The sequence below is a fragment of the Palaemon carinicauda genome, chromosome 13 (assembly GCF_036898095.1).
Source record: "Palaemon carinicauda isolate YSFRI2023 chromosome 13, ASM3689809v2, whole genome shotgun sequence".
Taxonomy (NCBI): Eukaryota; Metazoa; Arthropoda; class Malacostraca; order Decapoda; family Palaemonidae; genus Palaemon; species Palaemon carinicauda.
In genome coordinates, this window is record NC_090737.1 from 72,183,339 (window position 1) to 72,204,195 (window position 20,857).

At 45.3% G+C, this 20,857-nt stretch overlaps 1 protein-coding gene across 2 annotated transcripts in view; it reads right to left on the reverse strand.

The window, feature by feature from the left end:
• LOC137652318 (ATPase family AAA domain-containing protein 5-like) overlaps positions 1 to 18,810 on the reverse strand; it is a 334,913-nt gene extending 316,103 nt beyond the window's left edge. The window contains exon 1 of one of the 2 annotated variants that reach the window (XM_068385648.1): positions 18,677 to 18,810. The gene's annotated coding sequence lies outside the window, so the exon portion shown is untranslated. Of the gene's footprint in view, positions 1 to 18,672 lie in introns of both variants that reach the window. The other variant, XM_068385649.1, reaches the window with a different exon arrangement.
• Between the last annotated feature and the right edge of the window lie 2,047 nt (positions 18,811 to 20,857).

The window sequence follows — 20,857 nt, forward strand, 5'->3', positions numbered from 1 at the left end:
GTTAGGACGTTCCCAATACCACCTCGTCAGGGTATGGGGGACGCGACAGTATTGACTCAATACTCGGAACACAAGGAAGCATGGTTTACCTGCAGAGGTTCGAGGTCAGCTATGCAGAGACCAGGATGCTTCTTCCCAGTAGAGGGGATGATGAAGAAAGAAGTAAGGGCCAGACATACTTCTTTCGTTCATGCAGACTAAAACCTGATAACAATGCCCTCAACCTTCTGCTACCTGTCCAAAAAGGAGCCTGAGGTTAGACCAGCTGTTGTGTAGCCACCACAGAGCGATAGAAACGTATCGAAACTCCTGTGGGTCAAGCCCTGCATGAAGCGGGCTGCGAAGGTCATTAGACGCTTCCAGACTCCAGCTTGTAGCACCTGCGTCACAGAGTAGTATTACTCGAAGGCGACGTGACGGGGGAGGGTCTGGAATCAGGTCGAGATGAATGTCCTTGAGTCCGAGCTGAAGAGGCATACTGGTGACTCTCCCCCGTGTCCTTCTTGTGCTCCCAAACTGGCTGCAATTGAGGACAAACTGCAGCTGTTCCCAAAGCTAACCTCTCGATTCCTTTACTGGCAAGAAGGAGAAGGTTTTGGGACATCAGATACAGAATGGTGACTCAAAATCTTGAAGGAATTGGACCGAAGGGCCGGGACCCCAAGATTCTGAGTCTAGCCAACAACTCAGGAGCGAACCTGAATGTTGCCTTCCCCCATTCCTTAGAAAGGGCGGAGTCGTACGAGACCAAGAAGATTGCTTACACACTGGCCGCGGCCAGAGTGAGCATGAGCCCCAAGACGGAATACGATCAGAGGCCTGACGTAAAGGGTCTTGAGAAGATCTCTTAAGGGACTAAAAAGTCCGAGCCATGCTCCTAGTTGGAGGTCTCACTCCGACTAGGGCAGGGATGTTCGTAGCTTCGCGTGAGCGAGGAAAGGTCCAGCGGGAAGGAAAAAGTTATTCCTTTAAGCCTGAAGGTCAGGGAAAGGCTGAGCGACAGGCTTCATTGCCGAGAGCGGAAAGGAGTTTCCTCCCGCCGAAAGGCAATAAGTTCGTTATTGCTGGAGAAGAGGCCTCAAGGGAAGAGGTATATCTCCCACGACACCAACCACCGAAGACTCTCCACTTCGCCTGGAAGACCCCTGCGGATGACTATCGCAGATGACGCGACCTCCGTCCCGCGACTGTAGCGGGTTGTCTCTTCTTGAGGAGGAGGCGTAGTGTCTCCAGGCATGAAGCCGAAGCGACACCCCGGCTCGTGAAAGATGTTGCAGTGTGGTTGTTTGAGTAGCCTGTGCCGTGGGAGAAGCTCTCCCGGGAGTTCCGTCAGGGGAAGCAGAGGGTCCGGAAACCATTCTGCGTATAGTCCCAGTGGAGCTCTCAGGGCCATTGAAAGGTTGACAGACAACCTGGTCTTGTTAAGACCCATTCTCAACAGACAACAAAGGAGGGAAGACGCAGGCGTCGATGTTGTCCCACCATCACCGGAATGCATCTTGCCAGAGTCTGAGACTGGGGGGAAGAACAGCGGAAGCTTGAGGTTCCAAGCTGTCGCGATCAGGTCCCCCAGACCAGGACTTGCTGGTTACTCAAGGCCAAAGACCCCCAGGTACACTCTCTCTACGAGGCTCTGCTTGGATAGTCGGAGAGAACATTCCTCTGCCCGGAATGAGCGAGCTGATGGTGGTATTGAGGGGATCTCGAATCATCACAGTATCTCTACTGCAAGATGCGAAGGTATGAAAATGAATCCCTTGCTGGTTAGAACACGCCAGTACCATGAAGTCGTCGCGCACGGAGCGACTCGGCAGGAGCTGTAGGATCTGTAGAGGGGCCAGACTACGGCCCCTAAGTCTGCCTGAATGATGGAGAGGTATCCTTCAGGTCCTGACCATAGGCCTGGACCGGAACATGGCCCCCCCCCCCCCCCCCTTTTCTTTGACGAGTCCGAGAACAGCATAAAAAATGTGGGGAAAGGACGAGAATATCCACTACCATCAAGAGGTTCCATAGGTCAACCCCCATTGCAGGTCTAATCGTCCCGCTGGTACCATAGGGGCCAGAAAGTCCGGTTAATCGTTGCTTTGAAACCACCGGAACTTGAGCCGCCCCACAGGGAACTTATCCTGAGGCGACCATTCGGAACTTTAGACGGGTCAATGAGGAAAGAGACCAAGGAAACGTTCCAAGGTAGGGCTGAAAGCTCTGCCCGACTGAAAACAGGTACTGCGATTCACCTCAGCCTTGCCACAGTCAACTGAAGGGAAGGCTCAGAGGAGGCGGCAAGAGAATCTGGCGTCCCCAGGCGGTCACCCATCCAAGTACCAACCAGACCCGACGTTGCTTAACCTCGCTGGATGGACGAGAAGCGGGGTTTACAACGTGGTAAGGCCGTTGACTCAATATCATGGCTAGATACTCCAGATGTTGAGGCCAAAGAAGAGAAGGCTCCTAGCAAACTACCATGAACCCCCACTCATGGTAAGGATCCGAAAGTTTGTCCCAGCGTTGAAGAAGGTCGAACCTGATCCCACCGGAGTTGACCAGACCTCCAAAAGGCGAATGAGGAGGCAGCCTGCTCCCAAGCGGCCATGAGAAAAGCAGGGAGAGTTCTCTGGGGAAAAACCTGCGATGCCATGGCGGGATCGCCACACTGCATCTTAAGCAGGAATACCTGTAGCCTAGGCTGAATTCCACGAGCTTCCCGGAGGTTGGATGGAATGGAAACAAAGTACCCGTCCTTCCGATCCAGGGCCTAAGGAGTCCTGTTGCCTCGTTACCAGTCTGATCGATTCTGCTGTTCCACACTGGACGAAGTTTGTTCGACAAACTTGATCAGAGCTGAGAGGTCGACTACGGAATTCCCGTCTCAGATACTTCCTTACGAGAAAGGATCAACTGAAGAAGCCGGGGGGAGAAGCCGTCGACGATCCTATGGAGGACCTTCTCCAAAGGCATGGATCATTCTGCCCAAACGGGCAAACTCTTGCCGACCCTATGGCATAGAGGTTCAGAGACACTGAATTCGCTGACAGAGACGGCAGGCGCGATATCCTAGGCTGATCACGGAGATCGTGCAGGAATGGGCATTGGGAAGCTGTCATCCGGATGAGTAACCTTAGGCATCCTCCCAGCGTGAAACCTGCAAGGGGGGGTTGCCAATCCTAGAGCTCGTGAACTCTGCCGCTCCCTCTAGGACTATACCCCCCCGGGAGAGCCTCCCGTGCCACCTGTTCCTGACAGGAGGGGACTGCTATTGGACACCTTGTCTCAGATGTCGTAGCCGGTCCGATAACTTAGGCCGACGTGGCTGAAAGAAAGAGGCGCTGGAGCCCTGCAGGGTCTTGAAGAAAGCGCCTTGGAGGAGTGAACACGGAAGTCGACTTCCTCCGCACAACCGCTGTCTATGTCTCTGTCCTTGGGCACAAACAAACTCTTCCCAAGGATGGAAGGGTGACTGAGGTTGTCGACATCCACGGATGAGACACCCGAAAGGAAGCCCTCGGTCATTGCGTCCAGATGGTTCAACATCGAGCTTGCCCGCAAGTTCGAAACTTGGCGACGAAACGCCAAGGTGCTTGAGCCCGAGAGGAGGAAAGTACCCATGACCTTCCTGTAGCTTCCTTGAACAAAACCTAGGGTCGCAGCCGAGGAGGGAAAGGACCTGGTAAGCCCCTTTCACAAGATGGAGAAGAGGAAGGGGTAAACCAGTCACCCCTTGGCCGATGGAGAAATCTCGAACGGAAAGCTCCATGGCAAAACCCCTCCAGGGAATGACGGGGAAGGGCTAAGCCTGGTTCTGAAAAGAAGAATGTTGCTCAGACCTCCCTGGAGATTCTTCCTGCTCTTGCATGTGCCATGCTCTGCGTTTACAGGGTGAGGCCGTGTTCTGGAAATACGCTCTCAGAAGACTCGCCAGGCCTGGCCATGCTGCGAAACCCCAACGGGAATCGCGGACGCAATCACCCTGGTGCTCGCGCGATGGTAAATCAATGGTTTGCGCGTGGGCGAACGTGGAAGCGCCCATGCGCGGGCACGCAGGAACGCAAACGGAGGTGCGCGAAGGAGCGCAGAAGGAGGGCGAGCGTGGTAGGAAGGGCAAGAGCTGGTGGTCGGCGAGCGATAACCCATAGGCTAGCAATGGATACTGCAAGAATTAAGCCGACGTTCGCGCTATGAAACACCGTAGGTTCGCGCGACGGAACACCGTCGGTTCGCGCGACGGAACACCGTCGGTCCGCGCGACGGAACACCGTCGGTCCGCGCGACGGAACACCGTCGGTCCGCGCGACGGAACACCGTCGGTCCGCGCGACGGAACACCGTCGGTCCGCGCGACGGAACACCGTCGGTCCGCGCGACGGAACACCGTCGGTCCGCGCGACGGAACACCGTCGGACCGCGCGATGGAACACCGTCCGTCCACGCGACGGAACACCGTCCGCCCGCGCGATTACCGTTGGTTCGCGCGCGGGCGAACATTGGATAGCATGTGCGCGGTCGCACATGAGCGTAGGCATGCAGGCACGTGGGCGTGTGGTCGCGCGGGCACGTGGGCGTGTGGACGCACAGGCACGTGGGCGTGTGGACGCGCAGGCACGTGGGCGTGCGGGTGAGGGCAGGCGGTAGGGAGACCGATGGCGCGTTCTGGCGAACGATAGCCCGTGGGCGAGTGAAGGGGCGTTGGCAAGCGATGGCGCGTCGGCAAGCAACGGCGTGTTGGCAAGCGGTGGTGCGTTAACAAAACGCTAGCGCGTAGGTGATTGCCAACGCGAGAGAGACTAGTGATGGTTAGCGCACATCGCGCTAACAGAAGGCGCGCAGGTGCATCAGGAAGGTGAGCGCTGAAGCAAGCTGTTAATCCGGCGAGCCTAGATGGTCAGAAAAAACCGTTGGCGCCCCTTGGTGCGTGGCAGAAAAGGGCGCGCGGATGTGCACTGGCGATCGAAGAAAGCTGGCGCACAGAAGGACAGAAGAAAAGGTGAGCGCTGGCGAGCAGGAGGAAGATCTACGGCAAGACTCAGCTACCGGAGATCGTGGTCCACAGCAGGCGAGCGCTAGATCGCTACTGATGGTGTCCAAGGAAACTGACACGGGTGGCAGATCGATGGCGATCGTTGACGCGTAGGAGATCGCTGACGAGCAGGCGAACGTTGACGCGTCTATGGTCGCTGCCGAGCTGGAGATCGCTGGCGAGCAGAAGGCAACGCGTGGAAGCCTGTGCGTAGAAGAAGAGTCCTTGTCCAAGACCTGAACCGAAGTTCTAGATCGCGAGGGCGAACGAGGGCGCGTAACAGGAACCAACAGGAACAGCAGAGATGATCATCATGAGAGCGCTGACGAACAGAAGAGCGCTAGCGATCAGGAAAGCGCTGATGAGCAGGAGAGCGCCTGTGCGCTAACACTGAGCAGGAGAGCGCCTGTGCGCTAACACTGAGCAGGAGAGCGCCTGTGCGCTAAGACTGAGCTGGAGCAGAAGGGCGCGCAGGGGAACCCTGACACACAAGGGAAGAACCCCCGTGGGAGGTAACCCTTTGCCCCGAAGAGATCGTTGTCCGTCGGGAGACTGATGTCCGTCGGAAGACCGTTGTCTGTCCGTCGGGAGACCGATGTCCGTCGGAAGACCGTTGTCTGTCCGTCAGGAGACCGATGTCCGTCGGGAAGACCGTTGCCCGTCGGAAGACGAGGTCAGACTGCTGTCCATCTGCACCAGGGGCGAAGATCAAGAAGGAGTTGTAGGCTGCATACGGAGATTCAAAAAGGCGCCTCTAGTACCCTTAAAGGGAGAAGGGAGGCCCTCACGACGTAGCGGACGGTGAGCCTTACGGCGAAGGAGGCCAACAGCAACAACAGCAGAAGAGTCCTCCGAAGAGGAGTCTCTATGAGTGTACTCTCTCGCGAACGAAAGAGAAACACTTCGTAGAAGAGACGGCCAGCCAGTGACCTAAAAGGAGCAATCCTCCGAAGAGGGGCTCCTGCAGTTGCTCAGCCCCTTGAGCGTAACTGCAGGTACGACCGCTCAGCACCAAGAGCATAGTCGCACGAAAAAAAGGCAAGAGAAGAACCCCCCAAAGGAAGAAAAACTCAAGCCTGGACAGGAAAAACTTCCCTCGGAAGGAAAGTTACCCACCCAAGGATGCGAGCCTCCTGAGTGTTCTAAAATGAACTGGAGAGCTGTCAATCGTCACGGGAGTACTTCCAGAAGAAGGAGACACGCCCCTGACGAAGATCTATAGGGGAGGCAGCAACAGCCGAAACCCCAGGCCTCAACAAGACAGCTCACTCCGTTGTCACATTACAGAAACGAACTAGATCGGTAACTGTAAAAAAATCAAACAAAATCATTAGTTAACATTCATTCCCCCGGGAAGGCTCCGAAGAGGAATCCCGAGGGAAAGGAACACAAGAATTACACAACAGGCATGTGCCCTCACAACCACTTACACTCAAGGAAGGAGAGCTGTAACCAATACAGAATTATAACAATTATAATTATGTAACTATGTAATTATGTAATTAAGTAATCTAAAAATGAAAGAACACTAAAGAAAGAACGAAAACCCCGAAAGGAATCGTTCTAAAAAGCTGAAGAATCAACAAATACAATTAGATTCATAAACTAATTGAGACAAAACGTACGGCGTAGCAACCCCCCCACACGGGAAGGAAGTTACAAAGGCGTGTAAGTAACGTAGTAAAAGGGTGAACGACCTCAAGAGAGAGAGAGAGAAAGACCGAAGTCAAACTCGATCGCGACCCATAAAATTACACCATGGTGGCCTAACTGCCGGGGGCTCCACGGAGATATCGTACACTACACACACAAGCACAAACTCTGAAAAGGAAACTTACTGATTTCTATACTCAAATATATATATAAACATGAGAAAATGTTTACATATATATTGAGTAAAAGAAAAGTAAGTGATTAAGTAAAGACAAAACAAACAATGGCTGCCAAGCGAGGACAAAGACAGAGACGTCTGTCCATGTCCGAGCCAAAAGTGAAAGTGAGCATTCACCGGTGTGTGAGGGGGGGGAGGGGTAGCTAGCTACCACTCTCCTCCCCCCCCCCCCCCCCCCGCTAACTAACGCGGGGGTAATACACCCTCGTTAAATTCTAATGGCTCGCCATTACAGCTACGCTAAAAGGTAAACCCAATGTAAATAGCGTGGTTTGTATTTCGGTTACGGAACAAATGTGTTTTGTGTTGTCAGTAGATAGGGTTTGTGCGTGTATTGTACAGTGATACCTCTACATACGATCTTAATTCGTTCCAGAAACTGCTTCGTATGTTAAAACGATCGTATGTTGGAGCAAATATTCCCATAAGAATACATGGTAATTGATATAATTCGTTCCTCAGCCTAAAAACCCATAATAAATCCTTAACAAATGGCTACACATAATTACACATGACATTAATACAATAACTGTATAATAAATACATATAACAAACCAAAAAAAAAAAATAATAATAATGAAATAATAAATAAAAAACGGGTTGTAATGTAACACTTTACCTTAGCGACAGGCCAGCGCAGGTGTAGGGACTTCTACGCAGGAGTAGACGGAAGATCAGCGAGGAAGTAGGGATGGTGACTTTGTATGATAACGTGTACGATAACTTACACTAACTTACACTACTACGTGAACTTTAACTTAACTTAGCTTATTTTTTTTTTCATTTTTATCATTTTATATTTTTTTTTACATTTTTTTTCTTATTTTTAATTTTCATCACTTTCACTCGATTCGGTCTTCCTTTTCTTTGCTTCACTTTCTTTCTTTTCATCATGATCACTAGACCGTTTTAAAGATTTTTTAAAGAAACTATCGAGTGAAAGTTGCTTACTACGGCTTTTGAGGATTTTTCTAAAATGCGTTAAGCAAACATCATCGAACTACGCAACAACACGGCAAACCTGAAGTTTCTGTGGGTGATGCTTGTCGATGAAATCAACCACGTGTTGATGATATGCCAACATCTGTTTTATTTCCGCCGTACCTAAGATTTGGCCTACCTCCTTGGTCTCCTCCGACTCACTCAACTGCGCTTGGAACTCATCATGCTGCATGGCTTGCAGCTCCTTGAGTTCCTCGGTGGGGAGCTCTTCATGATGCTCATCGACAAGTTCGGTGATGTCATCTTCATCCACCTCCAGACCCATGGACTTGCCAAGGGATACAATCTCTTCGACGTCTTCCTCGGCGGCAAGCACAGGTTCATTCTCGGGGCCAAAACCTTCGAAATCTCTGGGAGCAACAGCATCAGGCCAAAGCTTCTTCCAAGCGGAATTCAGGGTCCGACGAGTTACTCCCTCCCAAGCCTGATCAATGATCTTTAAGCATTGCACGATATTGAAGTGGCTCCTCCAAAATTCACGCAAAGTTAAGTTGGTGCTTTGCGTGACATTAAAGCACTGCTTAAATAAGGGCTTGGTGTACAGCTTCTTAAAATTAGAGATGACTTGCTGGTCCATGGGCTGGAGGATGGGGGTGGTATTCGGGGGAAGATACAACACCTTGATGAATTTGTATTCGTCGATGATATCATCTTCGAGTCCGGGGGGGGGTGAGCGGGTGCAATGTCCAAACAAAGCAAGCACTTCAAAGGCAAATTCCTCTTCTGAAGATACTTCTTGACAGCAGGGCCGAAAACTACGTTTACCCATTCCATAAAGATATGCCTAGTAACCCAAGCCTTAGAATTAGAATGCCATAGAACATGTAGCAGGTCTTTATCAATTCTATGTGCTTTAAATGCCCTAGGGTTTTCGGAATGGTAAACTAACAAAGGCTTAATTTTGCAGTCCCAGCTGGCGTTGGCACAAAGCGCAAGAGTCAACCGATCCTTCATTGGCTTATGTCCAGGCATTTTCTTCTCTTCGGCGGTAATGTACGTTCGACAAGGCATCTTTTTCCAAAACAGACCGGTTTCATCGCAGTTGAACACCTGCTGCTCTACGTAACCTTCCTCCGCCACGATGCTTTTGAATTTTTTAACAAAGTCTTTAGCAGCCTTGGTGTCCGAACTCGAAGCTTCTCCATGACGATCAACTGAATGAATCCCAGTCCTTTTCCTAAATTTCTCGAACCAACCTCGAGACGCCTTGAATTCCTCCGTCATAGGATCGGCTGAACTCTCCCCCGCGTCACCGTTTCCGTGATCGTATCGCCAACAATCTCCTTGTCCTTTATCCAGATCAACAAAAGGCGTTCCATCTCTTCCAGAGTAGGGCTATGACGTTTAGAAATAATTGTGATCTCCTTTGAAGGTTTCACTGCTTTAATGGCTGACTTCTGTTTTATGATCGTCGAGATCGTAGACATATTCCGGCCATATTGTTTAGCCAGATTGCTAACACGTACACCTCGCTCATGCTTTACTATTATTTCCTGCTTTAATTCTAATGAAAGCATAGATTTCCTCTTTTTCTCACCACTGCTACTACTTCCTGAACCAAAACTAAGCTTTTTAGGACCCATGATTACGGAACACAGAAAACAACACGTGAAAAGGCAAGATAAAAAACTGTTAAAACTGAGCGAATAGAGGACAACCACACGATGCGCACGCGATGAGAGGACTGATCTAGGTGACGCTCGATTGGTGTCCCTTCGATGTGCTGCCGTCTAGCCGCGTCAACAACAAACGACGCTGGACGCTTTCAAGAAAATTCCACGGGTAAGCGTATTGTTTACTTCGTATGTTGGAGCAACACTTCGTATGTTGAGACAGAAATTTGGTCGAATTTTACTTCGTATGTTGGAAAATTCGTATGTTAGGACAATCGTATGTAGAGGTTCCACTGTACCACTATACAAGGGTAAGGGAGATGTCCATGAGTGTTGTAATTCAAGAGGTATTAGTTTGTTGAGTGTAGTTGGAAAAGTGTATGGTAGAGTACTGATTAATAGGATTAAGGATAAAACAGAGAATGCAATCTTAGAAGTACAGGGTGGTTTTAGAAGAGAAAGGGGTTGTATGAATCAGATTTTTACAGTTAGGCAGATATGCGAGAAATATTTAGCAAAAGGTAAGGATGTGTATGTTGCGTTTATGGATCTGGAGAAAGCGTATGATACTGTTGATAGAGTTGTTGTTTGGGGATGATACTGTACTGGTTGCAGATGCGAAAGAGAAGCTTGGCCATTTAATGACAAAATTTGGAAGGGTGTGTGAGAGACGGAAGTTGAGAGTTAATGTAGGTAAGAGTAATGTTATGAGATGTACGAGAAGGGAAGGTGGTGCAAGGTTGAATGTCATGTTGAATGGAGTTACTTGAGGAGGTGAATCAGTTTAAGTACTTGGGGTATGTTGTTGCAGCAAAATGATATTTTCAAAATAAAATAAATTTTTGAACATACTTACCCGGTAGTTATATATATAGCTATACGTCCCTGATGTCCGGCAGAAATTTCAAAACTCGCGGCAATCGCAGATTGGATAGCCAGGTGTACCACGTGCGCGCCCTCCAACGAGGTACCTGGAACCATTCCATGATTCCTCAGATCTTCCATGCCCATTGTCTCTAGAGGGGAGGAGGGTGGGAATTAAATTATATATAACTACCGGGTAAGTATGTTCCAAAGTTTATTTTATTATGAAAATATAATTCTTAAACATCTGACTTAGCCAGTAGTTATATATATAGCTGATTGACACCTTTGGTGGAGGGTCAGAGACAGCCAACATTGTTGGAATTTACATAAGAGTTAATAAACAAGCTTAAGGGTTCGTACCTGATAAGGAAGCTGACTTCAATGAATTCTTTCATTATGTCCACTTTCCTAATGAGATCCAGCGATCCACCCAGGGGGCTGAAGACCTCTAGGAGCTGTCAAACCGGTCTAAAAACCTCATCAATACCCTTGTTCCGGACACTCTCAAGGAATAAATTGACCACCTGACTAAAATCAATAATTGTGGAAGACTGTCGCAATCTCCACGAACAACCATAAAAATACAAAAGTTCCAAGAGAAGAAAAGGGTATTAGGATTATGGGAATGTAGTGGTGGATCCTTCCCCCACTACTGCACTCATTGCTACGAATGGTCCCAGAGTGAATCAGTCCTCATAGTCTGGACAAGTTTTAAATAATGTGAAGCGAACACAGATTTACTCCTCCAAAAGGTTGTGTCCATAATGCTCTGCAATGATCTATTCTGCCTGAAGGCCACCAAAGTTGCTACAGTTCTAACTTCATGCGTCTGACTTTTAAAAGCTTGAGGTCTGCCTTACTGCAAAGTAAATGAGTTTCTCTTATTAAGAGCCTGATGAAGAATGACAGTACATTCTTCAACCTCTGTAACAAGGGCTTCTAGACCGAGCACCAAAGAGCTTCTGCCTTGCCTCGCAACTTTTTCGTTCAGTCCAGGTAGAACTTCAGGGCTCTTACTGGACACAGGAACCTTCTCCAACTCCTCGCCAACCACATCCGAAAGGTTCGGAAACTCAAAAGCCATGGGCCAAGGTTAAGAAGAGCGTTCATTCTTGGCGAGAAAGCCTAACTGCAATGAGCCGATAGCTTTGTTATCTGGAGAAAACCAACGTTTTAACTACAAGTATGAATCCCACTGACTCTTTTAGCTGTCGCCAGACTGACCAACATTGACAATTTCGTAGATAATTTGTATTTTTCCTAACTATACAAATCTTCGCTATTTAATAGGGGTATTACTTTCGGCGTAGCTGAAATGACGAGCCATTAAAATTTAACGAGGGTTTACTACCCACACCGCTAGTTAGCGGGGGTAGGGGAGGGTAGCTTGCTCCCCCCCCCTCACAAACACCTGTGCTTGAGCTTACTTTGCTTAGAAGTAGGACTTCCAGGGGGATAGGGCTGCCAGGCAAGTTTGATTAAATAGCTAAGGTTTGTAAAGTTAGGAAAAATACAAATTATCTACGAATTTGTCATTTGTTCCATAACTGACATACAAACCACGCTATTTAATAGGGGTGACTCACCCATTAGGAAAGGTGGACGTCCTAGCCAGTACTGGCTTTTTGGCTTTGCCCGGGGGATCGTTATTTGAGTGTGTCAGCACCCAAGAAATAAGGAATCCCTGCACCTCGCTAGAACCTTGCTACGCAAGGACTGCGGCCTACGTAAGCTGTGTGTGAAGGTATAATGAAGTGTGACTCATCTTAGGAAGTTGACCTGAAGTTCCTTAGATGGAAACTTAGACTAGGACTCTCCCAATACCACCTCGTCAGGGTATGGGGACGTGACAGTATTAACTAAATACTAGGAACACAAGGGAACATGGTTTACCTGCAGTGGTTTGAGGTCAGCTATGCAAAGAACCCAGGATGCTGCTTTCCCCAAGAGAGGGGATGATGAAGAAAAGAATAAGGGCCAGTCAAACCTTTTCATTCATGCAGACTAAAACTGGGTAACAATTCCCTCAACCTTCTGCTACTTGTCCAATAAGGAGCTTGAGGTTTTAAACCAGCTGTTGTGCAGCCACCACAGGGACGATAGAGAACGTATCCAGGCTCCTGTGGGTCACGTCTTGCAGGTCGTGGGCTGTGAAGGTTGTCTGCTGCTTCCACACCCCAGCTTGAAGGACCCGCGTCACTGAAAAATTCTTTTTGAAGGCCAGGGATGTAGCTATGCCCCTGACATCATGTGCTCTAGGGCGACGTGACGGAGGAGAGTATGGATTCAGGGACAGATGAATCACCCTACAAATCCATGCTGAGATGGTGTTCTTAGTGACCCTCTTATTCCTCCGTGCTAACGAATAAAGCTGGCACATGAGGACGGACTGCAGCCGTTCTTTTAAGATATAGTCTCAAGCTCCTTACTGGGCTTAGTAGGAGATGGTCTGGGTCATCTGTTACAGAACGGAGACTAGAAACCCGGAAGGAGTCAAACTGAGGGTCCGATACTCCCGGATTCTGAATCTTAGCAATAAACTCAGGGACGAATCTGAACATTACCTCCCCCCATCCCCTTGAATGGGCAATGTCATACGAGAGACCATGAAGTTCGCTAACACACTTGGCCGAAGCCAAAGCTAGTAGGAACACCGTCTTCCAAGTTAGGTGGCGATCTGAAGCCTGGCGTAATGGTTCGAAGGGAGGTCTCTTAAGAGACCTGAGAACTCGAACCACGTTCCATGGAGGAGGTCTCACTTCCGACTGAGGGCAGGTAAGTTCATAACTTTGTATGAGTAAAAAAAGTTCCAGCGAAGAGGAAATGTCCATTCCTTTGAGCCTGAAGGCATGACTTAAGGCTGAGCAATAGCCTTTCACTGCCGAAACTGAAAGGTGCATTTCTTCCCGCAAATACACGAGAAACTCCGCTATTGCTGGAATAGTGGCATCGAGTGGAGAGATACCCCTTCCACGACACCAACCACAGAAAACTCTCCACTTCGCCTGGTAGACCCCCGCGGATGACTTTCGCAGGTGTCAAGATATCCTTTCAGCAACTTGTTGCGAAAAGCCTCTCTCTGTGAGGAGATGCTGGATAGTCTCCAGGCGTGAAGCCGCAGCGAAGCTACGGCTTTGTGAAAGATGTTGGCGCGTGGTTGTTTGAGTAGCTTGTGTCGTGGAGGAAGTTCTCTCAGGAGTTCCGTCAGGAGCTGCAGAAGGTCCGGAAACCACTCTGCTCCGGAGGAGGTTCGGGCTACAGAAGAAGAGTCCTTAGGATTTTCTCTCTTCAAGGAAACCCCTGGAGGAGAAATATCCCGTTTGGACTTCTTCTTCCGGCTCCGGGAAAACCTCTCCCACTGGGAGGTAGACCACTCCCTACACTCACCGCATACTTTATTTCTTTCACACCGTTGGCCCCTGCAATAAGGACATAAGGTGTGAGGGTCTGTGTCCACCGCCGACATAAACGTTCCGCAAGGGCGTTCAGGTAAGCCGGGACACTTCCGCATGGTAGAGGCCAACTTCCAAACACACTGAAAAGAAAAAGCAAAAAACAAAGATCAAAGGCTGTCATAAGCGAGGGTAGGAGCAGACACGTCTGATCGTCACCCGAGACAAAAGCAAAGTGAGCTAATCACAGGTGTGTGAGGAGGGGAGGGGTAGCAAGCTACCCCTCCCTACCCCCTCGCTAACTAGTGAGGGGGTAGTAAACCCTCGTTAAAATTTTAATGGTTCGTCATTTCAGCTACGCCGAAAGTAATACCATATTAAATAGCGTGGTTTGTATTTCAGTTACGGAACAAACAAACATTTTCTTCTCTATACATTACCTTCTTGGATTTATAATAACCGGAGGAAAAGTCAAAACAGTATAACTGGATAAACTTTGGAGGTGCCGTTGCAAAGGCTATGTCTCATGAAAAAATACAGTAACCAGTGCTGCCATCGTCTGATGTAGATCAAATGTTAGCATTCTATGCTAACATTAGCACCCTCTCGTACGTACGTACGTGCATACCAGCTTTCTATCTTCTGCGCAAAAACCCCGCCCCCCTGCGCAGAAGCTTTTCCCCCACCAATAGGATTTCTTCTTCTCTAACCGTGAAATGTAACTTTCCGTCTCTCTACCAGGTCTGTTCAGGTCTATTACTTGATTAGTTATGTAATACCCGTGTATACATATTACTTTTGACCCAAGAATTACTCGTTTTAATATCCTATACCTTATAAAATCAGCTCATTTTATATTCCCATTCAATGTTATTTATCATACATTTCATTTTATCTTCCTATATTGGGTTTATTTTTTTTGTTATTTCCTTGTCACTCCATGGTTTCACATAAATACTTGCTCTGGACAAGTTTCCCTATCCAGTTCATTCATGTTTACCCTCTAGACTCCGTTGTTTTTCCGTTAACCAATCACGAACCGATACGTATTCAAAGTTTACACAAGGGGGTTGTCAGTTGATATTTCCCTACCCCCTTCCTTTATCTCTTTAAGTGGTCTGTTCATACCCCTTCCACCAAATCCTTTTCCCTGGAAACCTTTGACCTAGTAAGGTGTCAGTCATTTCAAGTGAGATTTATTTTTTCGTATTTTGCGATGGAGGAAGTTATAGAAACTTGTAATGGATGCAGTATTCCATACCTAAAAGCATTTTCTAAATTCCATGGTGATTTTTATGATTCTTCATACAATGTTGATAATTTCCTTAAAGCTCACAATGTAATTCCTCAACGTTTACAGAGCCCCAAGTGCCATTCCCTCCTATCTTACAGGAAAGACATTCACGTGTTTTATTGTAATACCGAAACCAAGATACCTAAAACCAAAAAGAAACGTCGTTGTGGTTATACCGTTACTTCTTATAAAGGTACATTTTTGGGAAAAAGTCGCCTGCCCCCATGGAAGATAACATTATTTGCAAACCACTTTTTACATAAACATTGGGACCATGATACCCTCATGGAGGGTACCGACATATCCTCCAAAACTAGTGTCGATTGGAGAAGTTTCTGTTCCGAGGTTACTAAATACTTCTTCGATAATCAAGAGGCGATTGGTGGTGATGGAGTATAGTTGAAATAGACAAAGCACATTTTGGAAAAGCTAAATACAACCGTGGTAGACCGTTAAGTGCCATATGGGTCTTTGGGGGTATTGAACGTGAATCAAAGAAATTTTTCATCATCCCTTTAGTTCCCCCCCTTTCTACTAAACGTGATTCTGCAACTCTAATTCCCCTCATTCAGAAATATATCAAACCTGGTAGTGTTATTATTAGTGATAAGTGGTCTGCCTACAACTCTTTCGGAAATTGGTTACGAACATAAAACTATTAATAATTCTGAACATTTCGTTGACCTCCAAGACCCAATCATCCATACACAAAATATAGAACGACTCTGGAGAGAAGTGAAGGAGTGGGTACAGAGACCTGGAATGAAGACTGAATATTTCAAGCAATATTTTTCCAGGTTCTTTTTTACCCACTACTACCCAGAACATACATTATTGCACCACTTCTTCATTACTGCCAGTTGCCTCTACCCTCCGATACAGCAACAGCCAATGGACCCCCTAGACCCACAAGACCCCAATGTCCCACAACCATCCCCATCCCAGTCATAGGAGTTAAGACGTCAGTCTCACCCTCCCGTGACCCGCAAGTTTCGACGTCCCCTTCATAAAGGCAAGTCATTCCAAAAAAAGTCATTATATGTGTTTTGTGACCTGTTAACTTCTAGGTTAGGTTAGGTTGGTTTGTTAGGTTCTGTACCCTTTTTGTACCTTGTTACATATTGTGTAAAGTGTATATGGAACAATTCATTAAAATACACATGATAATATTGCCGTAACATTACTACCGTTAGCAATGCCTTTGTAACGTTATTATCGCTGTGTAGCATTGGTGACGTTGCTCATTTTAATGTTTGTAGTACACACGTGAGTTTTGTGACCTGGGAACTCCTAGGTTAGGTTAGGTTAGGTGGGTTTGATAGGTTCTGTACCCTTTTTGTACTTTTTATATATTGTGTAAACCTTACATGGAAAAATTATCTAAAATACATATGAAAATATCTAGCATTACTATCGCTAGTAATGTCACCGTACTGTTGGTAACGCTGTGTACCATTCGTAACGTGGTTCGGAGCCTTTGTAGGGTGACGGCCAGGTCCGTTTTCAATCATAGAAAATGGAAATATTATAAAGTGGGGTGGACTATGGCCGTCGTTCTAAAATCGAGTTAGTAGAAAACGGGAATATTCTGAACTGTGGCCGTCGTTCTAAAAACGATTTTGGCGGGAGAAGCTAACTTAAAAAACCCACCTAACCTATGCTAAAAGACGTATCCTTACCCAGGGGGGCTTCGCCCCCCCGGACCCCCCCCTTACACAACAGTTTCCTTACCTACGAGTATAACGGGAGAAGCTAACTTAAAAAACCCACCTAACCTATGCTAAAAGCCGTGTCCTTACCCAGAGAGGCTGCGCCCCCCCGGACCCCCCCCTTACGCAACAATATAATTAACTACATAGTTAAATACTGAAATCCATGTGTACTTACATGATTACTATTCGAAATCGCTGAATTCTGAATCTTCGGGAGGCGCGCTGACGATCTTCTTTCTGACTTTCGATGGGCGGGATGGAGCCGATATTGCAAGTAGAACACAGACCGGAAAAATCACTTAACAGGCCTTTGAAATACAAATAATCACTGAAATTGTTAGTGGCCATGAAACTGAACACTTGAAAAAAAGTAGGGTCGTTAATTTGGTCGAAATTAATGATATCTTCAGAAACACGAGATGTAGCACCGGACGACATGGTGTCTGCACTAGAAAGAACGAGCGTGCTTCGTGTGAGGTATGGTATGATCGAGATTTTTGAATTCTTGAATTCTGATTGGGCAAAAAAATGCCCGTAGGCTAATCCGCAGGTCAAGTGGGGTCTCATTGGGTCGTTTCAAAAGTACCGCGGCCGCGATTAGTTCGGTAATTTGTCACTACAGCGGTGCTATCGCTATCGTAACGCCATCTACAGCTAGTTTTTTTAACTACGGGAGCGAGAAGATTCGTGGCCGGAGTAAGAACTCGAGCCACATATAAATTTTCAGGTAATTTAGGGTTTTCAGCAAAAAACATAAAAGTGTGCGTTTAAGCACATATTTAAGATCCGTAGACCATTTCCAAACGATCTTATTCTATACAAGATAACAGTGGGAGCGATAATAAACAAATTAGGACGGGTGGCCATAGCGCTACAAACTACCCCGTGATTCATTTTACCATTCTCAGTAAATACCTAAGGTTTGTGATCTGTCAACTACTAGGTTAGGTTAGGTGGGTTTGTTAGGTTCTGTACCCTTTTTGTACTTTTTATATATTGTGTAACCGATAATATTACCTTAGCATTTGCAACAGGAACAATCCCGCCCAACGTTGGTAACACTATGTATCATTGGTAACGTTGCTAATGTTATCGTTCGCAGTACATTCATGACTGAAGTGGCACCATTGAACAATTGCTTATATTTAAACATTTTAACACAACATAGTGATTATATTTAACCATTTACACAGGAAATATATGTTTTCCTGTAGAAAATAACATGATTTAACCGGTTTTCACCTTCATTTCATCCGTAATGACAGCAACCAATTCGGCAACTTAAAGTTAGTCGAATTGGTTGATCTGTTTGTTTGCAGTTGAAATGAAGGTTAAATTCGTTTAAATCACATTATTTAGAATAGGAATATATATATTTTCTGTTCGAAATCACACCCTGTAATACAATACAACTCTACCGGAATGAGGATCAAAACATAAGTTGGGTCAAATATAAACGGCAGATAAAAAAAGGTTGTATATATATTATGGAAGAATTACGATATACCCGATGTGCTATATACGGTAGAATTGGGTTCTATGATAACTAGTAAATTTTACCCAGACTTCAACCTGCTGCAACATTACTAACCAAAGGTTACTAAATTCTGACAGCAACGGAACTGGCTAACGGTAGACATCAGCTAACTTAGAAAGGTTTCTTACCATTGCTTATTACTATAATTCCTTGCTAATTAACTCCTCCTCTAGCATATCCTGTCTATTATACTCTAATAAGAATAAGATTAGTTATATAATTAACGCCACGGTAACCGATAGACTAAAGGGTACGAGATAGCCTTGATCCATCAACAGTTATCAACAAAAGAGATTTAGAATACTTTAAAGAAACTGATTGACATTCAAACAAAGGTTTGAAACTTACTTACTCTTATGATGTTAATAAACTTCATTAAATTCGACAAAATCCAGTCCTTAGCTATGATATGCCACACAAGAAAGAATTCACTATAAAGTTCGGCAATTGGCGCCAAAACTTTTGTTTACATCATCATCACAACCCTGACTTGACTTGACGTTCTATGCAATAAAAAAGGACAAACTTAATCTTGGTTTCCGCCTATAATATTGTTATACTATTTTAATCTATTTTCTAAAATAATAATTTTATGGTAAAATTTTATTACATAATACATATTTGAATTATTTTTTTAAATAGGGATTACACAAAGTTGTCATAAAATATTTTTTTCTGACAGTAGATGTAATATGTAGAACTGAACGTAGCCGCTTGATAAAAATAGAATGATTTTGAAGTTTGAACAATTTGTTGCTGTTGGTAGGAACTACAGAGGACTTGATTTATGTGCTTCTGAAATACGGAAAAACCTCAGTGATGACGATGTTGAGGTGTTCTTAAGACTCTATGGCTTTTTGTATGCTGATGATACTATTGTTATGGCCGAATCAGCTAAAGATTTGCAAACTGCTGTGTATGAATATTGTGAATCCTGGCACCTAACAGTCAACACCTCTGAGACAAAAGTAGTTATATTTTCCAGAGGCAAAGTCAGATCACATCCTCCTTTCATGGTGGGTAATGCAGAGCTGGAAGAAGTGGATAATTATGTATATTTAGGTACAAACTTTAATTTTAATGGTTCATATTGCAAGGCCATAAATAAACAGGTTACACAGGCCCAGAGAACAATGAATAGTCTGCTGTTCTTAAATATGGAAGCGAAATTTGGGGGTTCCAAAAGCTAGACCAGGTTGAGATTTTTCATAGAAGGTACCTAGGAAGTATACTTCCAATAAAGAAACAGTCAGCCAATTGTATGGCTTGCGGAGAACTTGGTTAATTTGGTTTGATAAGCAAAATTGAAAAGAGAATGGTAAACTATTGGATAAGGATCAGTCAAGATAAACAACATAAGTTATCCCACACTATGTATTTACTGTTAAGAAAGTTACACGATAGCAATGAATTAAAGTCACAATGGATTGTAAAGATTAAAAGCATTCTAGACAAGTGTAGTCTATCTACTATCTGGAATGGCCCATGTGAATTTAATAATAATTGGGTTAGGAAATGTGTTGATCTCAGAATTTGTGATATGGATAAGCAGAATTTATTATGAAAAAATAATGAAAATAGGTTATGCTCTAACTATAAAGTATTTAAGACTGAATTAGGCTTAAGCAAATATTTAACCAAACTGGATTATAATGATTGGAAGTATCTCTAGATTTAGATGTGGTAACTATGGGCTTCCTGTTGCTGATAATCGATACTCGGCTTCCCAAGGGCCCAGAACATGCCCAATTTGTAATACCTGGGAACTGGCCGATGAGTACCATTATACTCTGGTGTGTCCTTATTTTATTAGCCTCAGAGAATTGTATAAAAAAAAAATATCATTACAGTAGACCAAATACTATAAAGTTTAGTCAATTGTTTAAAATACAAAATAAGAGAGAATTGTGCAATCTAGCAAAATTTGTAAAAATAATAATGGAACAGTTATAGTTATATATTAGTTTTTTTTTTTTTAATCTAGTCCATATGGGCTCATGTCACCATTATACATGGCATATATGGGTATACGGATATATGTACAATATTGTATAGATATGAGAATAGAAGTATTTTTTGCTTCTTTTTACTGCCATCTTGTACTAGTATTGGAAGTCAAATTATAATTTTGTATATTTTGTAATGTACTCTCGTACCCTGCGAGGGGTCGCTAGAGTTAATAAAAATCCTTAAAGCTGAACAAAACACACTAATAATCATTTAAGAAAAAAAAATTTGGTTTACCTATGCGAGCGGTGCCATATATACAAAACTATTGTTAAAATCTGCAATTATGCCAGTTTTAAAGAATTAATACAGATTGTTTGATTAATTCCCGAAAACATAGAATAATTTCTTTCTCTCGTGTAAGTAAAGATCTGATATAATTTTTAATTATATAATTAGTAAGGTAATATATACAGCCTATGTTACGTTATTGAGAAATATTGCTGGCTGTATTGCTGTCACCTTGGACATCCTAAACGGATTGTAAGGACAGTGAGACGAGCTATCACCAACGACAACTGACACT